At 36.5% G+C, this 10,450-nt stretch overlaps 1 pseudogene; it reads right to left on the bottom strand.

Moving 5' to 3' along the window:
• Positions 1-5,750: 5,750 nt before the first annotated feature.
• On the bottom strand, positions 5,751-6,349 carry LOC137210985 (bifunctional 3'-phosphoadenosine 5'-phosphosulfate synthase 1-like; annotated as a pseudogene).
• Positions 6,350-10,450: the final 4,101 nt, after the last annotated feature.

The raw sequence follows: 10,450 nt of genomic DNA, 5'->3' as shown, positions 1-10,450 counted from the left end.
AGTGTAAGAGACTCTTAGTTCCCTGAGTATGAAGATATGACATCTAGAACTGCTGCAAACATTCTGCTGAAACTATCAGAAGAACCTGGAACTCCCAGAGGGCTACCAGGGTGGCACGGGGATACAAGCCATCAGAAAACCACAGTAGAGAGGATATGAGAAAGAAGATCCTTGGAGATTTCATTTGAGGTGTGAGATCAAGCCTCATATTCTGACTTTTCAGTTACTTAAATCAATAATCCTCTTTGTTGTTTAAGTCATTTTGAGTTTAGAGATTTTTATTTTATTTTTTGTCACTTGTTATTGAAACATTTCTATTACAAATACTACATGGATATTTTGACTCTGAGAGACTGAAAACAGACAAATATCTTGATTCTTATTCAAAGATTCTTTGGTTTCAAGGAATAAAAAGATACAATTGGAGAATGGGAATTATTGGACAGATCTGGGGAAATGGAACAAAACTACCAGGGAAAAAAACAAAACTTTTTCAGGACCTCCAGCTTCTGTCTGTCTCTCTCTCTCTGTCTCTCTCTTGAGCACAAATTCATCTCATGTCTCTGAACATGTCTACTTCAACTTCAGTCCTTAAATTCAATAGATTTACTTGTATACCAATGATCATCTTTCTCCAAACCCTCCTCTACAAACTGCGTCTTCTCCAGTGTTCTCTTTCTTGCTGTTGAATCAACCATTCATCTTGTTACACTAACCAAAAAACTCAGAGTCATGTTTCTCACCTTTTCCTTATCTTCAGGCAAACAACATTCACTACATTACCAAGCCCTATGCTTTCTGCCTCCAGAATAATTGTCAAATTAATTCATTTCTATGTCACTACTGCCTTACTCCCGTCCAACCCTCATAATCTTGAGACTTGTCTATTGCAATTGATTCCTTTCTATTCTAATTTCTGCTCTTTCTATCCTTCAATCCATTTTCCACATTGTAGCCAGTGATAATTTTAAAACCTTTTAATAGATTTCTATTATTTAGAATACTACTAAATCTTCTTTCCATGGCCTAAGGGATTCTGATCTGGTCATTCTTAAACTATGCCAAACTCTGTTGCTTCTCAAAATATTTACACATGCTGCTTCCCTCACTTAATTCTTGTTTTTTGTTTGTTTGTTTGTTTGTTTGTTTTTTGCAGTATGCGGGCCTCTCACTGTTGTGGCCTCTCCCATTGTGGAGCACAGGCTCCGGACACACAGACTTAGCGGTCATGGCGCACGGGCCCAGCCGCTCCACGGCATGTGGGATCTTCCTGGACCGGGGCACGAACCCGTGTCCCCTGCATCGGCAGGCGGACTCTCAACCACTGTGCCACCAGGGGAGCCCTCTTATTTGTTTTATTATATGTTTTCCTGACATCCACAATCTCCTAGCTAGTCACTGAGTTCCCTTGAATTTTGTACACAATATTTAATGGCTTTATTGATATGATTCAAATACCATCAAATTAACCCATTTAATGTGTAAAATTTGATATCCTTAGTATATTAACAGGGTTGTATCAATCACCAAAATGTAATTCTTAGAACATTTTAATCCCCCCTAAAAGAAACCCCATACTCACTAACAGTCACTCCTTATTTGCTCCGATGATTTCCTTACTCCCTTACCCCCAGTCTTAGGTAAATATTTATCTACTTTCTGTCTCTATAGATTTGGCTAATCCAAATATTCCACGCAGGTGAAACTATGTATTGTAACATGTGGTCTTTTGTAATTGGCTTCTTTCACTTAGCAATGTTTTCAAGGTTCATCCATGTTGTAGCATGTACCAATACTTCATTCCTTTTTATGGACAAAGAATATTGAATTTTATGGATGTGCCACATTTTGTTTATCCATTCATTGGTTAATAGACATTTGGAATTTTTCTATCTTTTGGCCATTATGAATAATGCCGCTATAAGCATTCACGTACAAGTTTTTGTGTGGGTATATGTTTTTATTCCCCTTAGGTTTACTCCTAGAAGTGGAATTACTGGGTCATATTGATAACTCTATATTTAACATTTTGAGAAACTGCAAAACTGTTTTCCAAAGTGGCTAGACATTACTACCATCAATATATGAAGCCTCTAATTTCTTTACATCTTCCTCAACACGTGTTATTATCTGTCTTTTTGAGTATAGCCATCCTAGTGGGTATTTCTCACTGTAGTTTTGATTTGCATTTCCCTAATGACTAATAATGTCAAGCATCTTTTGATGTGCTTATTGGTCATTCACATGTCTTCCTTGGAGAAATATTCAGATTCCTTGCTCATTGCTTAATTGGGTTGTTTGTTTTATTTTTGAATCATAAGAGTTCTGCATATTTTCTGGATACAAATCTCTTTTATACATGATATGCAAATATTTTCTCTCATTTTGTGTGCTGTCTTTTCACTTTCTTGATGGTATTATTGACAGAATAAAGTTTTAAATTTCAATGTACTAATTTATTTATTTTTTCTTTTGTTGCTTGTGCTTTTGGTCTCATATCTAAGGAACAATTGCCTCACCCAAGGTCACAAAGACATACTCCTATGTTTTCTTCTAAGAGTTTTATAGTTTTAACTCTTACATTTAGGTCTATAATCTATTTTGAGTTAATTTTTTTCTATTTTATGAACTGAAGGACCAACTTTGTTCTTCTGTGTGTAGGTATCCAGTACTGCCAGGACAATTTGTTGAAAAGACTGTTCTTTCCCCACTTAGTTGCCTTGGCACACTTGTCAAAAATCAATTGACTATAAATATAAGGATTTATTTCTGGATTCTCATATTATGACATTAGTCTATTGATCTATTCTTTTGTTAGTACCACACTGCCTTGTCTTGATTACTATAGCTTCCTAGTAAATTTTGAAATCAGAAAATGTGAGTCTTCCAACTTCATTTTTGTTTTTTAAGATTGTGTGGTCTATTCTGGGACCTTTGACTTTTGTTTAAATTTTAGGATCAGTTCATCAATTTCTGTATACAAGCCAGATGGGATTTTAATAAGGATTACATTGAATCTGTAGATCAATTTGGGGATTATTGACAGCTTGATATTAAATCTTCTGCTTGACAGACATAAAGTATCTTTCCATTTATTTAGATCTTTTAAAATTTCTTTCAACAATGCTTTGTAGTTTCAGTGTGCAAATCTTGTACTTTTAAAGAATATATACCTAATAATTTATTTTTTGATGCTATTGCAAAGAGAATTGCTTTCCTGATTTCATTTGAAAATTGTTCCTTGTTAGTGTATAGAAATGCAATTGATTTTTGTATATTGATTTAATATTCTGTAACCTTCTTAAACTTGCTTATTAGTTCTAGTAAGTGTGTGAATGTGTGTGTGTGTGTGTGTGTGCGTGAGTTCCTTAAGGTTTTCTATATACAAGATGATGTCATCTGCAAATAAAGATAGCTTTACTTCTTCCTTTCCAATCTGTATGCTTTTTACTTCTTTTTCTTGCCTAATTTCCTTGGCTAGAATCTTCAATACAATGTTAAATAGGAGAGGCATGAACAAATATCCTTATCTTGTTCTTGATCTTAAGAGGGAAGTGTTCAGTCTTTCATCATTAAATATGATGGTATCTGTGGATAACATCATTAATGCTTTGTCAAGTTGGGGAAGATCTCTTATAGTTTGTTGAACATTTTTATCATGAAAGGATGTTATATTTTCTTTAATAGTTTTTTGGTATCTATTAAGATGGTTGTAGGATTTTTCTCCTTTATGATATTAATGTGATGTATTACATTAATTAATTTTGATGTTAAACTAACTTTGCATTCCTAGGATAAATTCTACTTGGTCACTGTCACCTTTTTTGTTTATTGCTGTATTTAGTTTGCTAGCATTTTGTTGAGAATTTTTGCATCTATATTCATAGGGGATATTCATCTTTGGTTTGCTTCACTTTTTAACAAAAAGAAAGCAAAATGTTTAATTTTACTGAATAAAGAAAGTTTACTCAGAGTTTATGCAGATCATAAGAATACTTAGATTATAACACCTGAAAGATCCACAGCTGATTGGAAGGAAGGAATAAAGAACGTAACTTATATTTTCAATGCCGAAACAAAAATCTAATTGCTACAGACGTCTTGTAAAGTTTCCCAAATAAGGTCTAGCCAAATTTATTTTCTAGTGGATTTTTTTTCAGAGATAAAAAGTAAGATTCAATATGTATATTATTGATTACAACTAATATCACAGCTTGAAAAAGTCATGAGACAGAAGCATAAATATAAAATAAAAAGACAAGATTTTCAAATTGTATTAAAGGTATATTAACCATAGTAACTGGAAAAGATATATTAAACTTAGCAGTGTACCACACAAGTTCAAAACAAAACTCATAAGGCAGACCAAAACTGATGCTAATTAAGGAAAACGGTCTGTTTTTTAGAAAGGGTGTCCAGACAGACACCACTACAAAGAAATGCCAACAGTAACTATTGGTCCCTTCTGTTACTTAGTGAAGTGTCAAAGATAGAGTGACTGGGTTAACAGCTTAAGGTTTCTCCAAGCATCTGCAGTATTATCAGCACGGTCCAGGCCTTGGGAGTCTTGACACTTCAGGATGTTTCTGGCCTTCTTGGGCAAGTCTGCACATTTGTGTTCCTGAAATAAATTCAAAGTCTTCATGGTGTTCAGAGTCATGGTAGTCTACACGCTTCTTTTTCTTGTTGTAAACTGTAACTTGAAGGGAAACTATTTCCAAGGTGATTAAGCCAAGGGCCATTGTTATCTCTTTGCTGTTATGAGTTGACTCATAAAGACCCTTCCCTGTTTTCTGGATGAGACATGCCAGCAGAGTCTCACCCAACAGTATAAAAGTTGATTCCTGCGACCATCAGTGTTCTGCAATGCTACTGGACCTCAGTTGGTCCATGATGGGATATGGAAGGATGGCCACCACTGTTGTTTCAGGATTCCTCTAGCACTACAGCCTGTTGCTTCCTGTGCCACTTCAAAGGAACATTATTATTTTTTCTCCAGCCACCAAGAGGGTGAAGGAGAAAGACAGGGCACCTATAAGCCCCTTTCTAGAAGTTGCTTTTGAGTATCCTGTATTAATGGAGCATGTCCATTGTGGACTGAGTTTCATAATTAAATTCAAAGGCAGCATCAGCCTTCATATCTTTAAACATCTGCTTTAGCTCAGTAGGAGTGAAACAATACTGATCAAGATCATCATTCTAATAAATTTGGTCAAAGACTTGAAGATCTCCTTCAGTCAGCCAATCTCCTTGTTCCAAAACAATTCTTGATGTAGGGGTGGACCTGAATGTTGTTCCTCACTGTCTAGCACAGTGTTCCTCCTTCCTGTGTTAAAAAAAAAGCTCTGGATTGTGAAGAAGAAGAGCTGCACAGTGACTCTCCTACATCAGAGCAAAAGCTGTCCAGATGTCCAGCATTTATCTTCTTGAGTAGCTGTCAGAAATATAGGCACTGACAAATTAATGATGTCCCCAGCCAGAAGATAATCAAAATGAAGGCAGAGCAAGTACTCCCCATTTCTCATAAAGTCGTTCAGTGAGATGCACCAATCTTTTGCCAAAACCTGCACACACTGCACAACCACTTTATTAATTTTTAATGCTGATAATATTTCTCCATCTGTTTTTGCCAAATGAAGTTTATTTTCTGGCACACACAAGATGCCACAGGTACAATATCCCATTCCCAAAGAAGTTCCATAACTCTTACTGCACACAGCCATTTATGTCACAGGAGTCTGTTTTCAGCGTCAATTCAGGGGCTTTTGGTTTTTTATATTCAGAACCAAGCCCAGTGAAACATTTAATTTCTCTAGCCCATGCTTTTTCTTAGAGTCCTTTGATAACCTCTGTTCACAAACATGCAGAGGTGCATTTAACAAATACTTCAAAGAAAGGCAAACTTGTACCCTCCCGAATTTGCCTTGTATTATTGTGATCTTGAGTATAAGGCGATATAAAACTTGTAATGCACACTAAGCCAGCACCTGTAAACAGCTTAGCAACTCCTGCAACTCAACGAACATTCTCATCTCTCTTCAATACTAAAGCCAAGATTTTTATTGAGACCTTGATGAACGTTGTCACCAATCAAAGTACAGCACGGATAACCTGGCAAACCAAGTATTCCTCCAAAGTCATGCTCACCGTGGTTTTTCCTGCTCCAGATAAGCCTGTTAGCCAAACTGTGCAACCAAAAAAAAAGCCACCTCTGGTCTCTACCACCTGACCTCTTGTTCCTGCTGACATGGTGAGCCTGATAGGTGACATTAGGTGCTCTCTGCCTTCCCTAGTTCTGCATGTTATTGTTCAGTATGTCTTTCTTGTACAGGTTCCCAAGGACCTTCATGGCTGTAGAGAGTGCACAGGGTGCCGGGGTTTTCAACCCCCAAAGGTTAGAAGGAGGAGGGGAGGCCTGTGGGGGTGGAGCAGAGCAGGAAGGTATGCTCTGACCTAGGCACTTTATGCTCTAGATTCTGGTTGTGTGGCTCGTTGGCTGTACCTCTGATATGGGTCAGGGCAGAAGTATATGGGATTTTTTTTTTTTCTTGTGATATCTTTGGCTGGTTTTGGTATCAGGGTAATACTGGCCTCATAGAATGGGTTTGAAAATGTTCCCTCTTCCTTTATGTTTTGGAAAAGTTTGTGAAGGATTGGTATTAATTCCCATTTAAATGTTTGATAGAATTCATCAGTCAAGCTATCTGGTTCTGAGCTTTGCTTTGTGGGAAGTTTTAAAATTACTAATTCATTCTCTTTGTTAGAGGTCTACTCAAATTTTCTATTTCTTCTTCAGTCAGTTTTGGTAATTTGTGTTTCTAGGAATTTGGCCATTTCCTCTAAATTATCTAATTTATTGACATATAATTGTTTACAGTATTTCCATGGGATACTTTTTATTTCTGTAAGTTTGGTAGTGACGCCACCTTTTAATCACTATCCTGTAAAGGTAATCATTATCATGCCTTATAGGGTAAACACTTCCTTAAGCCTATATTCCTAAACACTATAGTTTTAATTGTTCTCTGAATTCCACACAAATGAAATCATATGCAATATATTCTTGTCTGGCTTCTCTTGCTTTATTTTATGTTTGTAAATTTATCCCTGTACCTTTAATTTGTTCATTTCATTGCAGTATACTATTCCATTGAATGAATACAGGCATATCTCATTTTATTGTGCTTCACAGATATTGCAGTTTTTAGAAATCAATGGTTTGTGGTCCTGTGTCCAGCAAGTCTGCAGGTGTCATTTTTCCAAAAGCATTTGCTCACTTCATGTCTCTATGTCACATTTTGGTAATTCTCACAATATTTCAAATCCTCCACCAGCAAAAAGATTATGACTTGCTGAAGGCTCAGATGATGGTTTCCATGTTTTAGCAATAAAGTATTTCTAAATTAAGATTTTTACATTGTTTTTTTCAGACCTAATGCTATTGCACACTTAATAGACTATAGTATAGTGTAAACATAACTTTTATACGTACTAGAAAACCAAAACATTCATGTGGCTTGCTTTATTGTGATATTCACTCTGTTGCAGTGGTCTGGAATCAAACCCACAGTACCTCCCAGGTATGTTTGTATACAACAATTTATTTATTCAGTGGCATTTGGTTATTTTCTTGTTTTTAGAATATTATAAAAATTGTTGCTGTTAATGTTCTTGAACATGTGTTTTGTTTCTTACAAACATGCAATTATGTTGGATTATACATAGGAGTGATCTGCTGAGACACAGGATTTATGTCTGCTCAATTTTAGTTGATAATGCCAAAGAATTTTCAATGTAGTTATATCAGCTGATACTCCCATCAGTAGTATATAAAGATTTCTATTGCCTTATCTCCTTGCCAAAACTTAGTATTGTCATTAAAAAATATCTTTAGTCATACTAGCTTGGTTACAGTGGTATCACATTATGGTTTTCATATGCATTTTTCACAACAAAGTTGAGCTCCTTTTTATATTGTATTGTCATTTAGATAACCTCCTTTGAAAGTGCCTGTTGAGGCCCCTGCTTATTTTTCTATTGTGCTGTCTTTTTATTAGATCTGTAAGAGTTTTAATATATTCAGATAAGTGTCCTTTATTGGCTATATATGTTGAAAATGTTTTCTCAATCTGTATAGTTTAATTTATAATGTATTTTGATGAATACAATTCTTAATTTTAATGCAGTTAACATTTGATATTTCCTTTTTAGTTAGTGTTTCTTGGTTACTTGGTTAAAAATATATCTTCCTACTTATAGTTCATGATAATGTTATATTCTAGATAATTAGGTCAACTACTCACCTAGAATCAATTTTTATGTATGGTTTGAGCTAAGGGTCAAATTTTATTTTTCTCCATATTGATATTCAATTAATGAAGCATCATTGACTGAAAGAGCATCTTTCTCACACTATTTAGCAATACTCCACATGTCTTAAATAAATTGTCCACATATGCATATGATTTAATGTGACTCAAAGATTTGAAGGAACAAGGGGAGTGAGAGATTAACAGAATCTGGAGATGGAAAGACAACTGTAGTCATAAGAAAAGGCCACAGGACAAGAACTATGACCTTAGAGGAACATAGCCCCTGAAAGTTGTGGTACAATAAGGAATAAGCAGAGAAAAGAAAAACCCCACTTTTTGCCTCTTGTTTCCCCTTAAACTCCTGTTCAGTTGGAACCCAAATGGAAACCAGAAAGCAAAGGAGCTTGTTGATGCAATTCATACCTGGGACATAGCCCAGGTAGAAAGGTGAAGCCAGAACAAGAAGGTCAGACAGAAGATACCTAGCACAGCCAAGTACATTTGCCTCTCAGCAACCTCTCCTCATTTGTCCAGGTGAAATATTTGTTTCCCCACTACAGGAGACACCCAAAATGTCCCCCCTGAACTAATGCCTCATCATAGAGTAGGTCAATGCAATCAAAATCCTACCTGGAAAGTAATGTTTAGCCATCACCAGTGTTCTTCATATAAGGTAACAGCAGGAGGGAGTGGGGGGGGTGAGGAGGGAGGAAATGGGTGCAAGAGAAGCAACTAACTAACATAAAACATAACTACTATATCCTCTACTTCTATAGTTAGACATGAGGCTTAAGTTGATAAAGGTAGCTGCCTTCTTCCACAGCCCATTTTATGTTTCCGTCATTATCCATCTCAGCTGAATAGTGTTATTTATTTGGTGGGATGGTCCAACCTCCATATCTGTAGGCTCTGAATCCTTGGTGATTCCATATTTACTGGGTTGTCCTAGTTTTCCATAGTTCAGAATTATTGAGCACAAGGAATATGTAGATGCCTTAGTGAATTATCTGGCTCCATTCATAGTTTGTACCTAAAGGGTAGCGGTAACCCAATTTCAACTTTTAATCATGATGTGTCATCACAGACTATGCAGTGACACTCTTTCTGTCTGTTTGTTACATGTCATGAGGGTCTGAAATTTTAGAAGCAGTCTCAGCTTTTAACTCAATGAGGCTATAACTGTGTGTCTTGGTGGATACAAAGTTCCACTACTGGACACCAACTTTCCTCTACTGCACACCAACATTCCCCAAAACAAATATGAAGGGAAGAAAAGCTTTCTTTGGTAGTTTATTGATATAATACTTAGAGGGACCATTTTCACCTCTAAAACTTGATTCTAGCCATGGGAGAGTGGTACTAAGTATTAAGAACATACTTCCTCCTCTGTGCTAGAATCCCAGCCTCCCATGATGTTTTCTAGCTGATGCCGTAATTGTGGTTTCAGCAGGCTATTTCACCATTCCGTTTATCCATCTGCTTTCTGATGGGGAGACATGGTAAAGCCAGTGAATTATGTAGGCCTATGTCCATTGGCATATATCTTTCATTGTAAATGGTGTCACCCCTTGTAAGGTTATATTGTGCAGAATGCCATGGCTGTAGATAAGGTATCTGGAAGGATGGTACTGGTAAAGTGCTGTGGACAATAAAGGGATTTCTGTATCTGAAATATAAGCCTATGTCTGTGAGGACAAGTCACTCTCTCTTTCATGACAGAAAAGTTTATTTTAATCACCTTCCACCAGGAAGCAGGCCAGTCTGCTGAGGAATGGTGTCACATGGAGCTGCTTGTGGCAGGTGGACCACTTGGCATGGTGATACTAAGATCAGGCTTTATGGGGGGAAATTCATGTTACAGAACCCATGACTAGCATTCGACCCTGCTCCTCAGAAATACTCTGTACATCGGTCATTTGAGCAAGAGTGGGGGTGCCTGGAGAAAGACACTTACTGATAGCCACAGGGAACAACACCTTGTGCATCTGACTATTGAAAGCATTCTCCACGGTGGATTTGTTCCTGTGGGAAAAAATCTCACACTTTGTATTCTTTCTAAAGAAGTTCTCTATGAAACTCTCTCATAAATCACTACTCTAACAACTTAATTCTTTCCATGTCCCTGACCATTTAGACAA

The sequence above is a fragment of the Pseudorca crassidens genome, chromosome 2 (assembly GCF_039906515.1).
Source record: "Pseudorca crassidens isolate mPseCra1 chromosome 2, mPseCra1.hap1, whole genome shotgun sequence".
NCBI lineage: Eukaryota > Metazoa > Chordata > Mammalia > Artiodactyla > Delphinidae > Pseudorca > Pseudorca crassidens.
Note: the sequence above shows the minus strand (reverse complement) of the source record. Positions and strands in the feature narration are given on the sequence as shown.